We start from the raw sequence: 25,290 nt of genomic DNA, 5'->3' as shown, positions 1-25,290 counted from the left end.
AGTAACTATCTCAAAGGTGATTGCTGGAATATGCATTTTAAATATGATTTAAAAACCCATCTCTGTGTACTGTTTCATTTAAAACAAAAAAGCACTATTGCAAATGCTAAAAACGTGTTAAACTTTGTAGTTATTTTGCATTCCTGTACTTTACAACTGTCATCACAGCAAAAGGTTTAAATTAAGTAATGAAATATTTTTGTAAATAAATACCGTTAAGCTGGTATTTTAAAATAATGTATTATAAATTAATGTTTCTGGAAAATGTTCATATATATGTATATGAATGTCTCTTTATGCTGAAGGGCTCTGATTGGGCAAAATAAAATATTCTAATCTCTCCTGAAACTAAATAAGCCCTTTTTTCTGGAAAATTTGTTTTAATTTTTTTCTCTGAATTGTGGGATTAATCCAGTAGTTTAACCTCAGCAAATAATAGATAAAATAGATTTCTACATCTGCAAAGGGAAAGTCAAGTTAATCAGGTAATTCAAGTAAAACAAACTATACTTTTCTTAACGATCTGGACTTTTTGGTAAAAGTTACCTGCCCCTACATTAAGTGGGAAGTACAGTAAAGGGTGAGGATCCAGACAGTAGGCACCAGCTGTAGATGAAGACATCTTGGCCTTGGGTGTGTACGGAAATCCACAGCATCTTGTTAAAATGCTGATTTGGATTCCAGGTGTCTCAGGTGGGGCCTGATTTAGCATCTCCGATAGGCTCCCAAGTAATTACAGATGCCACTAGCCTATGGAACATACTTGGAGTCGCAAGGTTGTAGATAATTTCTATAAATGGCCTTTTGTTAGTTGATATTATCAGTATCAGTGTCCAACTACTTGTACCAAAAATGAACAGCACATTAATGGATATAGAATAATGTAGCTCAAAGAGGACCGAACGTCCTTGTTTATCATTGTTTCCACTGCATTTCAGAATAAAGAATATGTTAATTCTCATTAAATTGAAGGTTTATTTGATTTTGAAATCTGTATCATCTTACTGCCCACATGGTGGCAGTCATGTGTCACCTTATTGTCAGCCTTTAACAAGAGGCATTTACAGTATGGTGTAACAAGGGAAAACTGCAGACTTTGTAAAGGTTAACTTTTATGATTGATACTTTTCATCCAGAAAAATCATTAAAGTCTTAGATACGGAACTGACAAAATGTCTAAGTTATTTGTTGTAAAGTGATGTAGATCTTTTGGTAGTGATCTGCTATATTATCAAAAGAAATAGTATTTTTCCAGAAAATATAGGCATAAAGTGATAAAGTTTTAAAAAGTAGAGAGACTGTCTTCATGTATCTCTGTTCATGGCTTTTTAAAGAACCTTAATTTAGGGTGTGTCCTGTTTAAATGGTACAGTGCTGTCCACTGTTTTAGATAGAAATATATTTGTCATTGTAACTCTTCATAGGTGTTTATAAGACAATTCAGATTTTCTTCCATTACTTTAAAAGATAATGTGATTGCTCTGTCATAAAGCTTTTTTTTAGTTTTTGTACAAATGTGATCTTTTAAAGAAGAAAAGATTTCTCAAAGTCATTTTACTTTTTCAAATTTTAATTTACATCAATACTCTAGTATGTGTTCACTCAAAACTTATGGAAATATGCTGACCTTTAGTTTTGGTCACATTATCCAATTGTACACTATTTTAAAAAACAAAACCCCATAGTTTTTCTTAACTGCTTCTAAAAACAACATAACATTAAGCTACACAATTAGTAAAAACAGTTTCAGGTAATACAGAATATGTTGTTACTAGCAAAGTCTAGAAGTCTGAGAGCTTCATTTAAATATCAAACTCAAGTCCTTAATTTATTTATCTGTTGCAGATTTCTGTCATCCATGGAATGCCTAAGGTACAGCTCTCAACAGGTGTGTTACTATTTCACAGTGAGTGTGTGTATGTGTGTGTGTGTGTGTCTGCTCCCAAGCAGAAGACCCCTTTGTGCATCTCTCCCTAATTGAATTCATCTCTGAATGTTTCTCTCACCCTCCCTCCCTCCCTCTCTTTTTCTGTCTTTCTTCCCTGTCCCTATCCCCAATGCCTCTCACTCCAAATCTCTTTACTCTTTAGTAATATTTATTTTAACCCCGCACAGTTCTTTGCCAATTTTGGGCAGAAAGACTATAATTTCTTAATGTTTCTCGGGGTCCCCCCCTAAATATTGGGTGACTTTGTAAATAATTTTTAAAGGCAATAATGCCATCCCGACTCCTTGTGACCTCCAGACCTGCAAAATCTCAGCAGATAAAGTAAAAACAGTTTAGCACACAGAAGACCTGCGCTGAGGCAGAGATTTTTAAAACGTAAACGCTGGAGGGGTGTGAGGTGACAGAACATGCAGGCAGCCCTCAGTGCTGGCCCACCCGCTTCCCTAGAGTGGTTAACCAGATGATGACTTTGCTTTTGAGATCAAAGATTCCAAGAAACCATTAGCATCACATGGGTGTAAAAGCCAGAAAACTACATTTCAGAAAATGTAACCTCCATGTCCCTTTAACAATAATGTGAGTACAGGTACCATTAGTCTAAGCAGTGGTTCTCAAACTTGAGAATCAGAATCTCCTGGAAACCTTGGTAAAACGCAGATTGCTGGGCCACACGCCCAGAATTTCATGTTCAGTAAGTCTGGAGTAATAAGAATTTGTATTTTCAACAAGTTCCCGAGTGATGCTGATACTACTGATCTACAGACCACACTTTGAGAACCCTGATCTAGAGCAGTGCCCTAGAGCCAGTTTCCCAATTATATCACAGTTGTTTTGGATGTTTCCTTTACTGTCCTTTAATGAAATTCATAGATAATATATTTTCCTATATATGTAATTTTTAAAAATTGACCTAATAACCTAATACACTAGACATATGAAATGTGATTTATAATTTAAAAACTTTTTTAATATGTAAATCTTAAGGTTATACACTAGAAGAACTACAAAAAAAAAAAGGCCCCACAAATTTCCAAAACACTCCCCAGTAGGGTGGTCCCTTTTTCTGGCCTCCCTCCCCTTCTAGAACTCACTCCCACCCTCTACCATGGGAACCACTGGCCCAGAGAATTCCTGAGGGGCTGTCACAAATATGTTCATAAAAGCTCTGCCATGGTGTAGATAAGAAAGTATAGAAGTCTAGGCTACCTAAATGCTAGTTTGGATTTTTAGTGTATTTGCACTAATTCCTCTTATAAGTTCACTTTCTCTTTTACATTTAATCCATGCTTTTGAACTAGTTGGAGTGGATGAGTGAGCCCGGACTTACCTTTGTAAATTTGTGCCCGAAGCTCACAAATCTTAATACCTGGTGTGGTTCTCCTAACAAAAACTCCTCATGATAAGATAGAGCAGTGAATCCATTTATAAGATTTCATTGCATAACTTTTCTAATGGTTAGTCTGTTGGAAACTTTATTTACTCCTCCTGATATCACCAAAACTCAATGAGTAATTATTGGTTAAATGTTAGGCAAGTGGATTTGCCTCTCATTTCATTCCGAGTTTAGCAAAAGTGGGCATTTTATGTAGCTCCTTTCAAAAGCCTAGTACGTTGGCCTGCGTGTGAAGGCCAGTTTTCCATCCCTAAGTTTGGTACTAGTTATGCCAGTAAACTTTACAAGTTACTTAGCCTCTATTTGCCTGTTTCCTCATGTATAAAACTAGGCTCTAAATATTGGCCTTACCTACCTCACAGAGTACTTGTTGGGATATAATAAAATAACCTCTGAAAATGGTTAGAAAACAAAATTACTACACAACACAAGGATTTATGACCTTAAAAATAGTCCCTTAGGGCTTCCCTGGTGGCGCAAGTGGTTGAGGGTCCGCCTGCCGATGCAGGGGACGCGGGTTCGTGCCCCGGTCTGGGAGGATCCCACATGCCGCGGAGCGGCTGCGCCCGTGAGCCATGGCTGCTGAGCCTGCGCGTCCGGAGCCTGTGCGCCGCAACGGGAGAGGCCACAACAGTGAGAAGCCCGCGTACCACAAAAAAAAAAAAAAAAAAAAAAATAGTCCCTTAGAAGCTCTGTGAATCAAAAATATATGTGAACAGGAAAGAACAAGAAGCAATTCTAGTACCAGGATCAGCAAATCAGGTAATATTAAAACTGCTATAATCAGGATAAAAACAAATTGATAGCTTGTCTTTAATAAAGTAATTAATGGAGAATCAATGAATTAAAACATGTTTGAATTTAATAAGCACCTTTAGTTCAACTAAATTTCATTTTTGTGGTATGGGACCCCGGGGAGCCAATCCAGGATGCGTTTATCACCAACTATCATCAAGATATAAGATCTGATTAAAATTAATATGTAGTTGCCTTTCAAAATAGTACAACCAGAATCCCAGTGCCTGGGAATTTTTTTGTAATAATTATGTTCAAATTTATAAACGTAATTTTTTTTCTCACTGGTGTAGAGAATAAATACATTGGGGGGGTTTAGTCATAGCAGAGTTAACATATATTTTCACAGAGCATTTATAAAATACCTCTATAAATAAAAATAAAAATTGTCTGAAATTAGGATGTTGCTTTCCTGTCCTTTTACAGAGCAGATTACCTTTCAAAGACTTTGTTTCCATTTAGCTGGTAAGAGAGAGACTGGATCAGGCCAAGGTCCAAGTCCTTGTTTGCTGTTTACCAATAATGTGACCACACCTTACTTAACCTCTTTTAAACACTTACTTCCCTCAGATATTAAATAAGAATGAAAGCAGTACCAATTTATAAGCTTGTCATAATATAATGTAACAGCAGAGGGACCTTGCTGTTAGGGCACCCTTTGCTCTGCAGCCTTAGAGATGTAGTGTACAGATGAGCATGAGCTCTGGAGGGAGACTATTTTAAATCCCTCCTGCATGATATGCATGGCTTACAGCAAGTTATGAAACTTACCCATGCCTCAGTTTCCTTGTCTGTACAATGGTAGCAATTATTAAGTTAATACAAGTGAAGTGCCCAGGACAGTATCTGATGCATACAGTATTTCATTAAACTAAGATGCCCCTGAGAGTAAGATACACCACCGTTTGTACCACTAACAAAAATGCTGAGAAGTATATTTGAATAACCTCTCCTGATTTCCAAGATATAAACTATGTGAAAATGTGTCTAAGAATTGATGAAATGTGGTAGTCAGCACTCAAATGCTTACCCTTTTTCAGAGAACTAGGAAATGAGACCCCCTCTGCTTATTCGTAATCACATGAAATTCTAGACTAACCACGTGGATGTGCAGGAAAGAACTTCTAAAAATTCCTCTCTTTGCTGTGTTCATCGGCACAGTTTTTGTTCACATGAACCTACTGAAGCTAGAACTCCCACGGCTGCATCTCAGGGGAGGTGGTGTTCCAGGAAACACAACATAACAGATGAAAAATAATTTTAGAAGGATCCCATGATTGATTCAACTCTCTCAGAAGATGCTAAAAGGAACCCAACTCATAACTCCAAAACTCTTCTCATAGCCCTTTGCCTTTCAAATTTTTCATCACTGCTTACTCTCCGAAGACTTTCTTCATATGTTTCATCCCGCTTTTTTTCCCCTTAGATTCTAACTCCCAGATGTGCCTGAGGAAGAATGGTCTAAGCTCTCCCTTCCCCTCCTGAGTCTCAGGTAAGATGCTCTCCTGTGTCCCTCTGGTTGCTGGACACTGGGGGAGCTCTCCCAGGCCCATGACATCCCAGCATCTCAGCTGCCACGCCAGCATGGTGTGCGGTGCTTCTCCAAATTCCAAAGGGAAGCGGGGTCTCAGTTCTCCCTACTCTTACACCCTGAAACTTTTCAGCCAATTCCATCTTTCCTCTACCCTCCTTGGAGCTAATCCCTAAAGGGTGTCAGGTTCAGAGCCCCGTCTTCTTTTCCCAGCCCAGCATCTAAGATTAACACCTAGTCTGGACAGACAGGAGAAAATCATTCTGTCTGCTTCCTGTTTAGGCCAGAACACCAGCTCTTGACATTGAAACCCAAGCTGTCATTTACTCAAAAATCCTTTTTTTTGCCTGAAAGCTGCTCTCTATACCAAGAGCTCCAAATTTCCATTTTGACATTCAAATTATTGACTTTTGTTTTTAATTAGACAAATATTTTTTGGACACCAGAATATGTCAGATTCTGCTCTAAATATTGGAAATGGAAAAGTGAACAAAATGAAAACCCTGCCTTGGAGTTTACATCCAGAGACACTGCCATTTTTCTTTCTGTCTGTTTCTTCAGTAATAACACTAACCTGAGGACACAGAGGGTGAAGTGCCTTTGCCGCCTGAGTGAGAGAAAACAGGAATTTTGTATGTGGGGTGAGGAAATACATCATTTAAAACATCACCACATTATCCCACCATAAATATTTATTAAACACCATAATAAATATTTATTAAACACCTATTCTTCTCCCTACCTCAATACCCACGTCTAATTCATCACCAGTGCATCCTTTCTAACCTCACAAATGATTCCCAAATGTATCCTCTTTCTTTCTTTCCTGCTCAGTGACTGCCTCTGTCAGCATCTTATTGATTCCTTTCCTAACTGGTCTTCTTTTTCAGCCTCCTCTTTCTCCAGTATATTCTATCCCAGCTCCAATCAAGCTGTTCTCTTTTTAAATTTTTCAAAGACTCCTCTGATGACTGACGGTGAAGTTCAAAGCTTTAATTTGGCAACATGGCTCCTGAACAGTCTCCTATGTTCCATGATTCTGGTACCATATACCATTCCAAACTCATTCCCTGACATTTCCTCCTGCCCTTACAGCACATGCTGTCAATTCTCCAGGCTCTCATTCATGCTTGAAATACCCTTCATTTCTTTCATGGCCTGGAAAAATCCCACTCATTCTTTATGGCTAAACCGCAATGTCATTTTCCCTTGGAAGCTTTCCATGCCCCCAGGAATGATTAATTGCTCTCTCCTCTCTGCTGCAGTAACCATTTCCTCATAACACGAGTTGGGTTCTTATCACACTGTGGTCCAGCTACTTGTTCATGCATCCATCTCCTCTCTAGATTATGGGCTCCTTGAGAAAAGACTGTCTTATCCATCTTTGTAACTCCTCCAGTATCTGGCATGATACCTGTCAAGTAGGAGGTGTTAATTAATATTTGTTGCTAAATTGACAAAACTCAAGAGCTTTGTCACATATAACATATTTACACATATGCATAAGCTTTCATATATACACACATGCACATATTTTATATATTTTATATTTCATCTAAACTTTAATATCTCTGTATTTCTGCCATAAATGTTCAGTAGCTGCTATTTCTTTTGAAGTTCTCCATAAATATAAAATAGAAAACTGTCCTTTATTTTAAATGGACTAATATTACATTTGAAGGCGTTTATAGTTCTGACATTTCTGAAAAGTTGACTGGTCCCTGAAAGCTTATTATTAATTCCATAACACTTTGTATTCTGTACTGTGTATTATATTTAGTACTCTGTTTACGTTAAATAAGATTGCCTACATGGTCAATAAGACACAAGTCAACTATATAAGTCAGAAGGAGGAATCTAGGCAATGCCAAATCAAGTGATACAATGGTTTGAAGTAAGTAGTCAGATTCTTAGTCTATTTCATGATCACTATATAACCACTCAGAGAAGAACATTTAAATTCAGCTTTTCAGATGAGAAACTAGAATACTATAATCCCCAGGAGATTATTCTAGTCTTATTTCTGTCGTCTTTTTTTCTCATTAGTCTGTGAAATCATTTCACATGTAAAGACTTGAGATCCTCATTTGAAACATATAGTCTAAAGAAAGGTAGAAACTGTAATAGGGTAAACCAATAAGAAGTTGTTATCTTGTGCTGGGTTAAAGTAATGACCTAACTAGCTCTATCTTATCTTTAACAAACCATAACTTCCCAAGTGACAAAACTCAGATGTATTTGTTGGGTTAGGGTGAGGGTAGGAGTCATAACATACGGTTACTTAAGCTGACTAAAATTTTCCATAATCCTAGGTGTTAAAAATCTAGGTAGTAACACTGTTCCTAAGAAAGTCCTGCTTTGTCTCCATATGTAAGTTTGACTTGTTATTTATGATTATAATTGATATTAAATTTTTAAACCATAGTTTAGATGTCGTTTCAACTGATGCAAGGGAGGAAAAAAAATCACTGCAACCTTGTAGGATTCCACACCAGGTATTAGGATTTGTGAGTTTCAGGCACAGATTTTTTTTTTTTTTTTTTTTTGTGGTACACGGGCCTCTCGCTGCTATGGCCTCTCCCATTGTGGAGCACAGGCTCTGGACGCGCAGGCCCAGCAGCCATGGCCCACAAGCCCAGCCACTCCGCGACACGTGGGATCCTCCCAGACCAGGGCACGAACCCATGTCCCCTGCATCGGCAGGCGGACTCAACCACTGCGCCACCAGGGAAGCCCTTCAGGCACAGATTTACAAAACTCTGGCTCTCTCATCCACTCTGACTACCTCAAAAGCATGGGTTAAATGTAAAAGAGAAAGTGAACTTATAAGATGAATTAATACAAATACACTAAAAATCCAAACTAGCTTTTAAACAGTCTAGACTTCTTTTCTACACTTTCTTGTATACGTCATGACAGAGCATTTATGAACACATTTTTGACAGCCCCTTAGGATGTGAACAGATAAGAAGGCACTTTGGTTTTTAGGCAAGTCGTAAATGGTGTGATCCTCCGTATCCTCATTTTTGGAATAGGGATAACGATGCCTCTTTGTGGGGCTGTTGAGAGAAAAAAGCAAATAATATGTGTAAAAGTGCTTTATAAGTAGAAGTATATCCCTATACAACTGAGTTATCCTGAGCAATGTGGTCTCAACGTCCTTATCTATAAAATTTAAAAGTTGAATTAATATATAGCTCTAACTGATCTCTTAGTTACAGCATTTTTAATACTCTCATTTGATAGAAAACCCTGAAAAACTCTCCACTTAGTTTGTGTCACTTAAATAGAACCAAGACTGATTGCGTGTTAACAAGCGATGTCTCTTTTTCTCATGTGCTTAGCTAATTGACACGTGTGGTTAACTCCTGTATTGAAATAGAAACTATACAGACAAAAACTAGGTGAGAATGCATTCAATACGCAGGAAAGTGACTTGAGTGTATCTTAAACCATATTCAAAATATTTACCGCTGGTGGGGTAGGGTCATCATCCTACCTGAACAGGCACCAGCCCAGTCAGGTCAGAAACCACCACTCAGAAACATCACTAGCAGCCACGCCAATGCACGGGCGTCAGCACCATGCCCGACTTCATCAAGATGGGCTACGGGCCCCCCTGGTGGCGCAGTGGTTGAGAGTCCCCGTGACGATGCAGGGGACACGGGTTTGTGCCCCAGTCCGGGAAGATCCCACATGCCGTGGAGCGGCTGGGCCTGTGAGCCATGGCCGCTGAGCCTGCGCGTCCGGATTCTGTGCTCCACAACGGGAGAGGCCACAACAGTGAGAGGCCCGCATACCGCAAAAAAAAAAAAAAAAAAAAAAAAAAAAGTACACAATCTTCATTTATCTTCAGGGATGACATCTGTTCCTTTAAAAATATTTCCTTTATTAGTTGCACTTCAGTGTCTGTGCCTCTTCACAATTCTTACATCTATTATAGACTGTAGAGCCCTCAAATCTCTCAGCTGAGACTCAGATCTGCTGACTCCCTGCATGCCTCCTGCTGATTGATGTGCTTCTTTCTAATGGAGCTGCCAAAAGAGCAAAATGCACAAATTATACTTTGCCCCTATTATGACTCTGGTCCAATAGAATTCTTGTCAACTACCGTATTTCACTTCTGCTTCTGCTCACTGAAATGCATGATTTATTTTATAATTAATAGGGTGTTTCTAAATGAATATAAAGTATAATTGATTCAAGCTAACTTTTGAGTTTTTTTGTCTTGTTTTTAACTCAGGCAACATCTTTCTTGACACAGTTTTCTAGGTATCATTCAGTTGCCAAAAAGATCCAATGTCTCAGACTAGATACCTCTGAGATGGTTAGGTTTTTTTTGTGTGTTTTTGTTTTTGTTTTTGTTTTTTGCGGTACGCGGGCCTCTCACTGCTGTGGCCTCTTCCGTTGCGGAGCACAGGCTCCGGACGCGCAGGCTCAGCGGCCATGGCTCACGGGCCCAGCCACTCCGCGGCATGTGGGATCCTCCCGGATCGGGGCACGAACCCGTGTCCCCTGCATCGGCAGGTGGACTCTCAACCACTGCGCCACCAGGGAAGCCCTGAGATGGTTAGTTTTATGTGTCAACTTGACTGGGCCGTAGGATACCCAGATATTTGGTCAAACATTATGCTGCGTGTATCAGTGAGGGGGATTCTACATGAGATTAACACTTCAATTGGCAGACTGAGTAAAGCAGACTGCCTACCCCTAAGTGTGTGAATCTTCCAGCCCACTGACAGCCAGAATAAAACCAAAAGACTGAGGCTAAGCGGGAATTTCAGACCCTGACTCTTTGAGCCGGTGGTGTTTGCAGCTAAGGGTGAGTGCAGCTTAGGCTCACATTGGGGCCAAAACCACACATTTAGTACTGAATAGTGAGTACTTTTAAGGAAAGGAAAATTCCTTGAAGCCCAGGATTATCCCTTAGAGTGTAAACTTTTTGCTTACTTACATTTGGCCCCAATGCCTAGAATAGTGTTAAAATACACAGTCATCTCCTAACACATCCCTAAGCCATCCCCCCACCCCCGTAACCTCCCCAGCACCTTCCTTGACTGTCCCTCCTGCTCACCACGCCCTTCGCACTTTTCCACTCCTTTTCCTCTTCCAAGGCCACAGCTCAAATGCTTTTCCTGTATGAACCCGTCTTCCCGGCCCATCCACCCACAGTACATTCCCTCCGCTTCTGGGTAGTACGTTTTTCTTTTTTACATCAGCAATTGCCAGAGGGGAGTTTAGGGGCCGCTTCTGGCACCTGGAGCCCACCCACCCCAAATCCCCCCTACCCAACCCCGCTCCGACCCTGTCCCACGAAGGCGCTTCTGCGAGAGCAGGCGGCCCAGTTATGTGTGTGTTGACCTGGTATCTTATTCTGTGACTTCCCACATGAGTACTAGACATGTTTTTGTACATTCCTTGAGATTTTTATTGTAGACAATCATGCCTTGTGCAAATAGGGACAGTTTTATTTCTTATTTTTCAATCGGTATGCTACCTTCCTATATCTATCTGTCTGTCTATCTATCTCTGTCTATCTATCTATATCTAATCTGTCTTGCCTTATTGTACTGGCTAAGACTTCCAGTACTATGGTCAATAGGAATGGTAAGAGTGGCCATCCCTGCCTTGCTCTTGATTACTTTATTTTTTCAGTTTTAAAATTTCACCTTGGTCCTTCTTTATATCTTCTATTTCCTTGCTGAAGTTATTTTTCCATTTGTTTCCAGAATGTTCACAATAGCTGGTTGGGATATTTGTATAGTAGCTGCTTTCAAGTCTTCCTCAGATCCTTCCAACATCTGTGTCACGTTAGCATTGACATCTGTTGATTTTCCTTCCCTGTGAAAGTTGAAATTGTCTTGCTTCTTCACATATTGAACAATTTTAGGTTGTGTCCTGGATATTTTTAATATTATGTTCCAAGATTCTATGTCTCATTTAAATCCTGTGGAGAATGTTGACATTTTTGTGTCAGTAGGCAGTTGACCTGGTTACGTTCAGGCCGCAGGGTCCAACCTGCTTTCTGTGGATGGTTTCTAATGTCAGCTCTATTTTCAAAGTCTTTACAGTTCTATTCACATTATCCCATTTGTATGCCACCTGATTGTTATTTGGAGACACGAGCGTGATTGAATGAAGTGAAGAAAAAGAAATGGGTATTTCTGTACTCTTTCTGCTCCTTGAGGCAGAAGTAGAAGTTTTCTTCTGAAGGTGTGCCATCTGGTCCTCAGTTCCCAATCCTGGATTTCATGCTGCATTGCCTTCAGGCTGGAAGATACCAGAGGAAAAACGGTGAATTAACTGCTTTTTTGGTGGTACCTAGAATTCTGGTCTTCTTCTCCAATTTGCCTAGTACTATTTACTTTTCAGAGTCCTCAAATAGATTTTCCATGCATTTTCCCAGTTTTTATAGTTGCATTTAGCAGAGGAGAGAGAGTGGCATGTACTTATTCCATTTTGCCTGGAACTGGAATCCTCTTTGCCTTTCTACATCCACTGACTTTTTTAACAGCTTTATTGATATATAAGTTACATACCATAAAATTCACCAATTTAAAGTGTACAACTCAATGATTTTATATTGATTTATATTCGCAGAGTTGTATAACCACCACCACAATCAATTTTAGAATAGTTTCATCATCCCCCAAAGAAATCCCATATCCATTAGCAGTTATTTCCCATGTCCTCAATCTTTCCAGGCCTAGTCCTAAGCAATCTACATTCTGCTTCTATAAATTTTCCTATTCTGAATATTTCATATAAATGTAATCATTCAATATAGTCTTTTGTTATTGGCTTCTTTCATTATCATAATATTTTCAAGAGTCATCCATGTTGTAGCATATATTGGTACATCATTTTTTTATTGCTGGGTAATTTTCTATTGTAGGGATATAAGCCCTTTTATTTATGCATTCATCACTTCATTTAGGTTGTTTCTACTTATTTGTCATTACAAATAATGCTGCTATGAGAATTCCTGTACAACTTTTCAGGTAAACATATATTTTAATTTCTCTTGGGTATATACCTATGAGTGGAACTGCTGGATCATATGGTAATTCTATGTTAATATTTTGAAAAACTCCCAAACTCATTTCCAAAGCAAGTGCATTATTTTATAATCTCATTAGCATTATGTAAGTGTGCCAGTTTCTGCACATCCTCACCAACACTTGTTAGCATCTACCTTTTAAAAAAATTGTAGCCATAATTTTGGGTATAAAGTTGTATATCATTGTTGTTTTTATTCTCATTTCCCTGATGGCCAGTGGTTTCTTTTGTTGAGGATATTTTCATGTCATCATACACCTTAAGAAATTTCTGTTCAAATCTTTTGCTCATTGTCACTTGTCTTTTTATTATTGTGAGCATTCTTTATATATTCTAGATACAAATCCTTTATCGGATAAGTGATTAGCAATTTTTTTTCCCATTCTATATGTTGTATTTTCATTTTTGTGGTGTCCTTTGAAGCACAAAAAAGTTTTAGTTTTGATGAACTTACCTAGTTTTTCTTCAGTTGCTTGTACTTTTAATGTCATATCTAAGAAAACATTACCTAACCTAAGGTCATGAAGCACTTACATCTATGTTTCATTCTAAGACTATAAAGTTTTAGCTCTTACATTGAGGTCTTTGAACCATTTTGAGTTAATTTTTGTATATGGTATAAAGTAGGAGTTCAATTTTATTCATTTGCATATGATATCCAGTTGTTGCAGCACTATTTGTTGAAAAGATTATTTTCCCCCCATTGAATGGTCTTGGCATCCTTGCCAAAGATCAGTTGACTGTAAATGTGAGGATTTATTTCTGTACTCTCAATTCTGTTCCATTGATCTATTCTATCCTCTGTGTCTACCCTTATGCCAGTACCACCCTGTCTTTATTACTGTAACTTTGTAATAAGTTTTGAAATCAGGAAATGAGAGTTCTCCAATGTTGTTCTTTTTCAATACTTTTTGGTCTATTTTAGGTCCCTTGAATTTACACACAAATTTTAGGATCATCTTGTTAATTTCTGCAAAAAAAGCCAGCCATAATTTTGCTTGTATTGAATCCATAGATCGATTTAGGGAATATTGCCACTTTAACAGCATTAAGTCTTCTGAACAAAGAACTTGGGATGTCTTGCCACTTATTTAGGTCTTCTTTAATTTCTTTAAGCAATGTTTTATAGTTTTCAGAGTTTTATAGTTTTGCATTTCTTTTGTTAAATTTATTCCTAAGTATTTTTTTATGCTATTGTAAGTGGGACTTTTCCTCTTACTTTCATTTTTGCATGGTTCCATTGAATTTTAACTTCAAGCACTATATTTTTAATTCTTGAAAGTCCTGTTTATATATTTTTTTTTCATATTGATCTAATCATTCATGCTTTAATATCTTTTTTAACATAAGTAAAGATCAGATCTGGAACCATCAGATACAGAACTTATTCTGTATGTGATTATTTCAATATCTGAAGTCACTTCAAGTATGTTTTTCTCACTTGTTTTCTTCTATGTCTCTCTTGTGGAGATTTCTTTCCTCCTTTGATTAGTTCCTTGGAACTTTAATTGCAGGAATGATGTAAGGAAGGCTTGGTTTGAAAGTGTTCAGAGAGCATGTGGTTTGCTTCTGCTATATCCTTGGGGACACTGCCAACCCTTGATCACTTGGAAATAAATTTTACCACACAGGAAGTATGTATTCTTATACCACACCTACCTGAATATTAGGAATCTTCTGGGGAAACCTGTGTTTCCTCTGACACTCAGAGTCAAATTTGAGATGTTTGCTAGCTCTCTCCCTTCAAATGGTGATGGTCTTCTATTTTACCCTATTACTGAGGTTAACATCCTTTATAAGTTCTAGCTTTATGTGACCAAAAAGTATTGAAAAAGACTTGTCCAAATCCACACTCTGCTCAAAGCTCCAGATTTTGTATGTGGCTCTTTAAATCCCAAGTTCTTGGCCCCCAGGGATTGGCAAATACCATGGACAAACACCTGATTCCAGCACTTACATGCCACTCTAAACTCACACTTTCTTATCATTTTTGCCCTTCTTAATATTTGTACTTTTCTGCCAGCTCAACCATGCATTATAAAATACTTAAAACAAAACTATACAGCAATTTTCCTTTCTTCTGAACATTTAGTCTGCAATATTGCCTGCAATAGAATTTAATTAATGTCTTTTTAATTTCACTCCAGTGAAGGTAGGGAATTTGATTCTGGTTCTAGCCGCATGACCTTTGGTTAGTCTTTCATTCTCTCTGTGCCTCCATCTATGAAAAATGAAGAGGTTGGGCTAAATTATCTTTACGGACCCTTTCAGCTGTAAATGTCCATGACTCTTAGATGCAATAATTCCTAATTGTACAGGAACTTCAATAGTTATTAATCACATTCAAGGAGTTATTTTACATCAGCAGGGATGAGATTGTTCTACTCAAAAGTATAGTTTTTCTCTGACCTGAGTGGCTCATTCCTTTTCTCTCTGATAGTGGGAGTTCTTATATCGGGGCCTGCACACCTGATTGATTACTATTGTAATTCCACTTTAAAATATTAGAAGAGTAAAACAAAATACACCAAAGTAAAAAATTGTTTTTTTTCTTCCCTTGGATTTTAATAGTACCCATAAGAGGTAAAATAACAATGTTTTATCCTTGAAAGTAAGACATTCATAACTACTGTTCATGCCGTTAAAATTTTTTTAAGATATGGTTTGGATTTCTTTAAAAGTGTTGGCCCTAGAAATTCCCCTAAAATTTCAGATAACATTCAGAGATAACTGTATATTTAGCAGCTTCAACACTTTCAAAGCCCTTCAGAAAAACAAACCATAAATCGGCAGCAGGCATGGAAAAGGAAAAATCTTCTTGAAGCAAACTGTTTACTACTAAAACCCCATGAATCATAGAAAACAGTATAAACCAAAAGTGAGTTTTTCTTCTGCCATTTGAAGTTGCAGGAGCACCTCTGTGGCCTTGAGGAGATGAAATGCACTGAGACAGTATAAAATACATTATTCAGTTGCTTGCTACATAATGTGATTTAAATTGTTTTTCCTTCCATTATCCTCGGCTCGTGCGCACTTAAGTTGAGGCAAATTTATGAGTATTTCATAATTAACAAGTGTTCTTCTCCAGCAAAGAGAGCAGCCTAATTTGGTGGGAGGGGGGAGCCTTTCTGTCCCCACTGAGCTTCTTCATCAACACCTTTGCTTCCCTCCAGTCTGTGACTCGGTTAACTTTAAAAGCAAATTAGAATCTAGTCTCTTTAACTGTACTTACTTCATTCAAATCAAAAGGCATTTAATTAGTTTGCTTCTAGGATATATTAGTGCAATAACAGCATCTAGTATAAACAGTACAACAGGATGGTCTAAGACGACGTGGGTTCAGAAACAGACTTTGAACCTGAATTATGGTCAGTGCCTAAAGGACATTCCAGACAAAGTCTATGAGTCTAAGCTACATTCGTAAGACTGTCGCCCATTTATAAAGCCTTAAAAGACACATTTGGGGCTTCCCTGGTGGCACAGTGGTCGAGAGTCCGCCTGCCGATGCAGGGGACACGGGTTCGTGCCCCGGTCTGGGAAGATCCCACATGCCACAGAGCGGCTGGGCCCATGAGCCCGGAGCCTGTGTTCCGCAACGGGAGAGGCCACAACTGTGAGAGGCCCGCGTACCGCAAAAAAAAAAAAAAAAAAAAAAAAGAAAGAAAGAAAAAAATACTTCTGTTAATATCTTAAGTGTAATAATTCTACCATGTGCAGGTTGTCCAGCTTAAAACTCAGAATCTAGTCAAGCAGATGACGAAACAGATGCCTAGAATACCAATGTGTAATTTATCCTTGTATATAATTAATTTATGATACACTCTGCTTTGAAAATTTTGAAATAAGCCCATATATATGTCAAAAAGTCATTTCTATTGTAAGTGGTTTCACAAACAACACAATTTTATATTTAATTTAATTTTCATTATTATCTTCTGGAACAATTTTTTTCCCTGAAATATTAAAGAAGAAAGACGTTATATTAGGTATATAATTTATAACAGCAGGATCTGCTACTTTATTTTTTATAAGGTATTATTTATTTTTTTGTATTTTAAAAAATTCACAAGACATTGAATTCATTAGTGAAATATTTTTCCCGTCTTCAAAGCACTGACTTTATTTTTGAAATTCTGGTTATGTCCAAATTTATAACATGTATCCTTTATTTTTATGAGCATCAATTTCAAGTACGATAGCTAAAAAAAACCAAACAAATATCTTTATAATGTAAAAACAAAATCTGAAACCTTTCAAAAGACTGCTATAAAGAATAACACAATAGACTGTGACCTTATTAATACTGCTTGACTACCAACTACCCGGAAGGTCTCACTGAACTTTAAGCTCCTTATATCTTTAATAATAATCACAATCATTTTTTGAATGTTAGCAGGTTCACTGTGGCTCCACAGAAATGCTGATGGTACATGGAGAGTCCATTTATCTCCATCGTTACTACATTTCTTTCTTTCTGTGAGGGCTCTAGTTTTTACTTTATTTTGACATTTCTTTTGATTTTGACACTGTCCATTGGTTTGCTCTGTGCATCTCAACCTCTTTCTTCAATTATGGAAGACCTACCCTTGACAAGGTTTTATGCCATTGCTTTTACACAGATGCCTTTGGAACGTTTTTAAAAATCAGATTATTTCAGGTGCTTTGATAATTTTTGATCAAGGATCGATTATATGTTAATGAAATGCAGTGAAAAGAACATATAATTTGGAACTGAGACGTGGGGTTGATAATCCTTTATCTGTCACTTAATAGTTATGTGACTAGAAGTAACCCACAGCCTTTCTGAGCTCTGGTTTCCACATCTTAAAGCAATAAAAATAGTTTTTTCAAGGCTTATAGTGAATGAGGTGCACAAAAGATAAAGTGCTTTGTACAGTGAAATACTAACGCTATTGTTATTTTAAGACTGTAATCGTTCTGACTTTGTCTTCCTTTACTCCTAGTTGTCTCCAAGGCTTTCCACATCTATAATTGAATCTGCTATTTTCTCTTTGTTAAAATTAAAGTTTATGCTAAAACCTAGATGCAACCATGCTCTGGAGCCCACAAATTAGCACATTATTCTTTCCCAGTTTATCTATAGGGCACAGGCACGGTTCTAGGCAGAGGAGCGTGCAATGCAGCATGCTTAACTTTAAACAATGGAATGACAGAGATAAATTAGAAAACTGTTAGGAAGAGCTAGTAAGAACGAGACAAATTTTCATTTTATTTCTAAGTTCTTTGAGGCTGCTCTAATCATTCTGCTGCAAATCTGTAAACACAATAGACAATGAATGTTTCCAAATAAAATAATCCAAAGGAATAGGCCAAGAGAGCCAGATAACTTAGAGGCTTTAGAAGTCCTAACAGCTAAGTGTCTTTGAATTCTACTATTGTACACGTTTCCAAATGATTGGAGTAATATACATTACTCCATTATGGGCATATAATGAAAGTATTCTCTTTACCAAGAAATTGCAGAAATTATGCAAGCTCTTTCACATAAGCTTGCTAGGTCTAGAAGTGCCTTATGGATTTTTCCACCATGTATGTCTTTACTGATCTTTCTAAGAACATCTACCACTGCTCATCATTTCTGCATTCATTCCAAAAATATTCATTAAACACCTATCATATGCCAAGCAGCGTTCTAGGCAATGAGTATGAGCACACAGAACAGCCACTACCCTACCCCTAATCTCTGCTGTCATTGAACCTACAGTAAATATTATGTTAGATAATAATAAGTTCCAGGGAGAAAAATAAAATCAAGGTGGAGAGTAAACTGTGCATGAGAGGGAGAATTTTTGTTTATTTATTTGCTTGTTTGTTTGGTACCTTAATTAGGGTGGCCAGAAAAAATACACTTGAGAAAAGTTGAAGGAGGTAGTGAGGGAGCAGACTGGGCAGATCAAGCTGGGAAGCGTCTTCCAGATGGAGGGAGCAGCAAGTGTTAAAGTTCTGAGGTCAAGTGTGTTTGCCTGGCACATCTGAGCATCGGCAAGGAAATGAGTGTCCTGGAGTGGAGTAAATAAGTGGGAAGGTTGCTGGAGCCATACATGTATGCTGTAGGGCTTTACAGAACATCGTAGGGTCACTGGTTTCTCTTCTGAGAGAAAAGATGAACAAACATGGAGGGTATCAAGCAGAGGAGTGACATGGCCTGACTTAATCTGAACAGGATCACTCTGGCTGCTGTGTGGGAATAGATGGGAGGAGAGCAGGGGCCGAAGCAAGGGGAACAGTTAGAAGGCTATTGCAAGAAATGATGAAAAGCCTGGACCAGGCTAGCAATTCTGAGATTACCTGAAAGTGTCATCACAATCATTCCAAGATGGTGGATAGAGAGGACAGTAGACATTCAATTCAGAAATGCCTATATTTATAATATAGGAAGAAGGAGAGGAATTCGTGGAGAAAACCAGACATACTCTCAGCGTTCCAAGAGGTCTGAGTCTCTGCTAGACTTCTAAAGCAGGAAGAAGGACCAAGAAGTTATTATATCCTCATGAGGCAGCAAGGCAAGAATATCTGCTCTCATCACTTATGTTCAGTATTGTACTAGATGCCCTACCCAGAGTAATAACACTAGAAAAAGAAACAAAAGACATACCATTTGGAAAAGAAAAATAAAACTTTTTTTATTCTCAGATAACATGACCATTTATGTAAAAAATCCAAGGGAACCTACCACACACACACACACAGATTACTAGAACTAATATGTGAGTTTAACAAGGTTACAGGATACAAGATCAATATAAAAAATAGTCATATTTCTTTATAATATTAATGAATGGTTAGAAACTGAAATTTTTAAAAACATCTACAATAACAATGCAAATATGAAATATTTAGATAAAATTTTACAAAAATTTGCAAAAGACCTGTACATTGAGAACTACAAAGACAGTGATAATGAAGATGTTTTAAAAATAGAAATAAATGCAGAGATACACCCTGCTCATAAATTTAGACTCAATATTTGTAAAATGTCAAATTTTCCCAAGTTAATCTATACATTCAAGGAAATACAGCTGGCTTTAGGAGGAGGAGGAATAGAAACTGATAAACTCATTCTAGCATTTCAATGGAAATACAAGGACCTATAATAACCATAACAAATTTGAAAAAGAAGAATGAAATTTGGGGATTTATACTACCTGATTTCAAGACTTTCTGTAAAGCAACAGTAAAGGCAGTTTGGTATTGGCATAGATATAGACATATAAGTCAATGGAATAGAATAGATAGTTTAGAAATAGATTCACACATAAGTGACCAATTGGTTTTCTTTTTAATATAAACATATCTTTATTTGCCCTCTATTATTTTTATTGAGTTATAACTGACATACAACATTATATCAGTTTCATATGTACAACATGATTCAATATTTGTACATATTATGAAATTATCACTACAATAAATCTAGTTAACATCCACAGCATACATAGTTGCAGAACATTTTCTTTTGTTGAGAACATTTAAGACGTACCCTCTTAGCAAGTTGTAAATATGCAATACAGTATTATCAACTATAGTTGTCATGCTATACATTACATCCCCAAGATTTATTTACTTATTTTGTAATGGGAAGTTTGTACCTTTTGACCCCCTTTGCCCACTCCCCTGCCTCTCGTCTCTGACAACCGCTAATCTGTTCTCTGTATGAATGAGCTTGTTGGTTTTTGTATTTGTTCCTAGTTTTCACATATAAGTAAGGTTGCATGGTATTTGTCTTTTTCTCTCTGACTTACTTTGCATAATGCCCTCTAGGTGCCCAACTGATTTTCAACAAAGATGCCATGGAGAAAGGATAATCTTTTCAATAAATGGTATTGGCAAAGCTGATTATTTATATGTAAAAATGATGAACTTTGACCTTTACCTCAGACCACATACAAAAGTTAACTTGAAATGGATCATAGATCCAAGTGTAAAAGTGACAACTACAAAACTTCTAGAAGAAAACGGAGGAGAAAACCTTAATGACCTTACATTTTGCAAAAATTTCTTAAAGAAAACACAGAAAGTATGAACCCTGAAAGAACAAATTGATAAATTGGACATAATTTAAGGATTTTGTCCTTCAAAAGGCAATGTGAAGAAAATGAAAAGGCAAGCCACATACTGAGAGAAATTGTTTGCAAAGCATATATCTGATAAAAAAAAATCTATGCAGATTCATAAAGAACCCTTGCTACTCAATATTAAAACAACTTTGATAACATAAAACAGGCAAAAAGTCGACACTTCACCAAAGATAAAATTACCAGATATAAGTACAAGAAAAGATGGTCAATGTCATTAGTTATTAGAGAAATGCAAATTAAAGCCACAGTGAGATACCACTGCATATAAAATTGAATCGCTAAAATGAAAGGAACTGACAATGACAAACGTTGTAGAACATGAGTAGCAAATCAGGCTCTCCTCCATCACCAGTGGGATATAAAGGTATATGGTCACTTTAGAAGGCAGTTCCTTATGGTCACTATATGACCCAGCAATTCCCTTCCAGGTATTTATCCAAAAAGAAATGAAAGCATAGCATCAATCCACACAGAGATTTGTGCTCACATGTTCATGGCAGCAATATTCATGAAAACCAGGAACTGGAAAGAGCCCAAAAGGTCCATCAATCGTTAAATGGACAAATGGCAGTACATTCTTAATGATAAATTACTACTCAATAATAAAAAGGCACTAATTACAGGTTCACACCACATGGTTGAATCTCAACACATTTTGCTAAGTGAAAGAAGTCACACACAGAAGACCACATAGCTTGAATTCCATTCATAAGAAATTTTACAAAAGGCAGAATCCATGATACAAAGCACATCAGTGGTTGCCTGGAGCTGGGATAGGAGTAGGGATTGACTGCAAAGGGAAAAGAGGAACTTCTGGGGGTGAGAGAAATGTTCTGTATCTTAATTGTCGTGCTGGTTCAGGGTGGTATGTGTATGACAAAATTCATAGAACCATACAATTCGAATGAGTGAATGTCACTGGATGTAAATTGTACCTAATTAAAGCTAATTTAAAATTTTAAACAGAAAGGAAATCCCACAAATGTATAAAAGAAGGTGGCAAAAGTTGGACTAAATGATATTACTTATCACAATAAATCATTCTATCTTTCCCCTCTACTATGGCAATACTAAAAGCAGAATCTTAGCTTGGGTGAAGAAATTTAAAGTAATTAATGTTTCCTCTATTCATTAAACAATTATTTGTCACAAGGTTTATTGAAAATTAATTGCTGACCAAGAAGTCAAGCCAGGACTTTGAGTTTGGGGCTCTCTTGATCAAAGAGGGGATATGGCAAAGGAAATGGTGGGAAGAGGTAGGATGGGAAACATATTTGTTTGGTGGCAGATTCTCACAGTGGTAAAGAATCGCCACCCTCTGGAATGCCAGGAAGTGGTGGTGAACCCCATTTGGAGATTTTGTATTTAGCTGGGGCCTGAGCACACCCCGGCTGAGCTTGGCATTACAGATGTCACCTTCAGATGGCTCCCAGGAGCCTGGACGAGGACAGGCAGCCAGGGTGGACTGAAGGCTGTGGCTTTTCTCCAGTTTCTTGGCGTGCAGAAGGCTTAGTGTTCTTGCACCTGGACTTGGGAGATGAGAGCATCGTGAAAAATGTTTTATCCTTCCTGCTACCTATGGCTCATGGGGAGGGGCCAGATTTGATTTGATTTTGAGAAGCAAAGGAAAGGATATTTCACGCTCTTGGAAATTGTGGAGCAATTCCTACCTGTTGTACATTCACAGATACCTACTGCATCCCTGGGATGCTGGATAAAGACTAAAAATGGATAATAATAAATAGCCCCCCACCTCCATCCTCAAGAAGCTCAAAGCTGTTGGGGAATACAGCTGCATAAATAGATAATGTACAGCGCAGTGACAGATATTACTGTGGGAACACAAAATAACAGGGGTTCCCTTCTGTGGCTACACTTTTTTTTTAATTTAATTTTATTTATTTTTTATACAACAGTTTCTTATTAGTTATCTATTTTATACATATTAGTGTATATATGTCAATCCCAATCTCCCAATTCATCCCCCTGACTTTCCCCCCTTGGTGTCCATACGTTTGTTCTCTACATCTGTGTCTCTATTTCTGCCCTGCAAACTGGTTCATCTGTACCATTTTTCTAGGTGCCACACATATGGGTTAATATACGATATTTGTTTTTCTCTTTCTGACTGAATTCACTCTGTATGACAGTCTCTAGATCCATCCACACCTCTACAAATGACCCAATTTCGTTCCTTTTTAAATATTCCATTGTATATATGTGCCACATCTTCTTTATCCATTCATCTGTTGATGGGCATTTAGGTTGCTTCCATGACCTGGCTATTGTAAATAGTGCTGCAATGAACATTGGGGTGCATGTGTCTTTTTGAATTATGGTTTTCTCTGGGTATATGCCCAGTAGTGAGTGTGGCTACACTTTAAAAAAATATGTATTGCTTTTTAAATTTTTATTTATTATTATTATTATCATTTTTGGCCCTGCAGCATGTGGGATCTCAGTTCCCCCACCAGAGATTGAACCCGTGCCCCCTGCAATGGGGGCTTGGCGTCTTAACACTGGCCCTCCAGGGACGTCCCCGTGGCTAGCCTTTAAAAGCAGGAGGGACCCGGCCTAAATTTTGTTTCAGATGTCAAGACTGATAATGCCACACACACCTTGAGAGGGTATGAAAAAGTTTATTACTTACATAATTGAGCTCTCTGGGGAGGGGAGGGGAGGGGAGGCTCGTCTAGCATATCAGAAACGGCTTGAAAGAGGAAGGAAAGGAAAATAACTCCGGGTTTTTATTGTGGCTGAGGGTTGGAGCCTCGGGCAGAATTCTTGTGAGCGGACGGGGTTTGTGTGGTCTGAATCTCTCACTGGATCCAAAGGAAGGCACACCGGCTCTTTCTTATCAACTTGCCCGGATGTGGCACACAAAGGAGAGCAGGGTGAGGCTTAGAAGCTGTTGCAGTCAAACATCAAAACTGGAGTCTGACTCTTTATTGTAGTCCCTCACCCAGTTTTAAAGGAATAGGGTCCTCTAAAGGTTAGGAAGCTTTCCTGGAGAAGGTAATGCCAGAGATAATATGAATATTAGGAAAGGAGTATTTACGGACTCACTATTTATCTTTTGTGTCTGCTTGTAAATATATTAAAATTGCAAACAAATGGAAAAATACAGTAAAGTATAAAACAGAAATAAAAATTCACTCATAAACTCATCATCCTAAAATAACCACAGTGACCATTTTTGTGCATTTCCTTCCCGTATGGATTAGTTTGATTATTAGAAAAAAAATTATAAAAAATTAATAACATATTTTTTCTGGTGTGTTTTTAGTGCATTTACCTTTTTTCCTCAGTGAAGTCGCGGTATAATTGTTACTCTCAAACTTCTTCCTTTTTTTTTTTTTTTTTTTTTTTTTGCTGTACGCGGGCCTCTCACTGCTGTGGCCTCTCCCGTTGCGGAGCACAGGCTCCGGACACACAGGCTCCGCGGCCATGGCTCGCGGGCCCAGCTGCTCCGCGGCATGTGGGATCTTCCCGGACCGGGGCATGAACCCGTGTCCCCTGCATCGGCAGGCGGACTCTCAACCACTGCACCACCAGGGAAGCTCAAGATCATCTCATTTTAAAGAGGAAATCCCATGTCTTCAAGAGATTCGATAACTGGTCCAAGGCCACACAACTACAAAGATTCAGGGTCAGGACACTAAACCAGGCAGAGTAGCTAAAAGCTCAGATACTTTTCCATTCTGTACCCCACTTCCCCAAAGATTCCAGTCCTGCATAGTAGGTGCTCTGGTAAAGCGTCCATAATAAAACCCTGTGGGACACAGGGAACCCTACTTAATGTACTGTGGTGTCCTAAATGGTAGGAAAATCCAAAAGTGAGGGGATATATGTATATGTATGGCTGATTCATTTTGCTTGCAGTAGAAGTTAACACAACATTGTAAAGCAATTATACTCCAATAAAAATGAATACAAACAAACCAACAAACCAAAAACAAAACCCTGTGGGAGACGGGTTACTGGAGAGGCCTCCCCAGAGAGTTGAGTCCAGAATGATAACGAGATTTTGTGGTAGTGTGGGAAGATACATTGCAACCTTCCCAAGTAATTTTTTTTTTTTTTTTTTGCGGTACGCGGGCCTCTCACTGTTGTGGCCTCTCCAGTTGCGGAGCACAGGCTCCGGACACGCAGCCTCAGCGGCCATGGCTCACGGGCCCAGCCGCTCCGCGGCATGTGGGATCCTCCCAGACCGAGGCACAGACCTGTGTCCCCTGCATCGGCAGGCGGACTCAACCATTGCGCCAACAGGGAAGCACCCAAGTAATTTTTTTTTATACTTTATATTTTTTTATTAGTTTCTGCTTTATAACAAAGTGAATCAGTCATACATTTACATCTGTTCCCATATCCCTTCCCTCTTGCATCTCCCTCCCTCCCACCCTCCCTATCCCACCCCTCCAGGCGGTCACCAAGCACCGAGCTGATCTCCCTGTGCTATGCGGCT

This window comes from Mesoplodon densirostris, chromosome 12, assembly GCF_025265405.1.
Source record: "Mesoplodon densirostris isolate mMesDen1 chromosome 12, mMesDen1 primary haplotype, whole genome shotgun sequence".
Taxonomy (NCBI): domain Eukaryota; kingdom Metazoa; phylum Chordata; class Mammalia; order Artiodactyla; family Ziphiidae; genus Mesoplodon; species Mesoplodon densirostris.
This window is presented reverse-complemented; position numbering follows the sequence as displayed.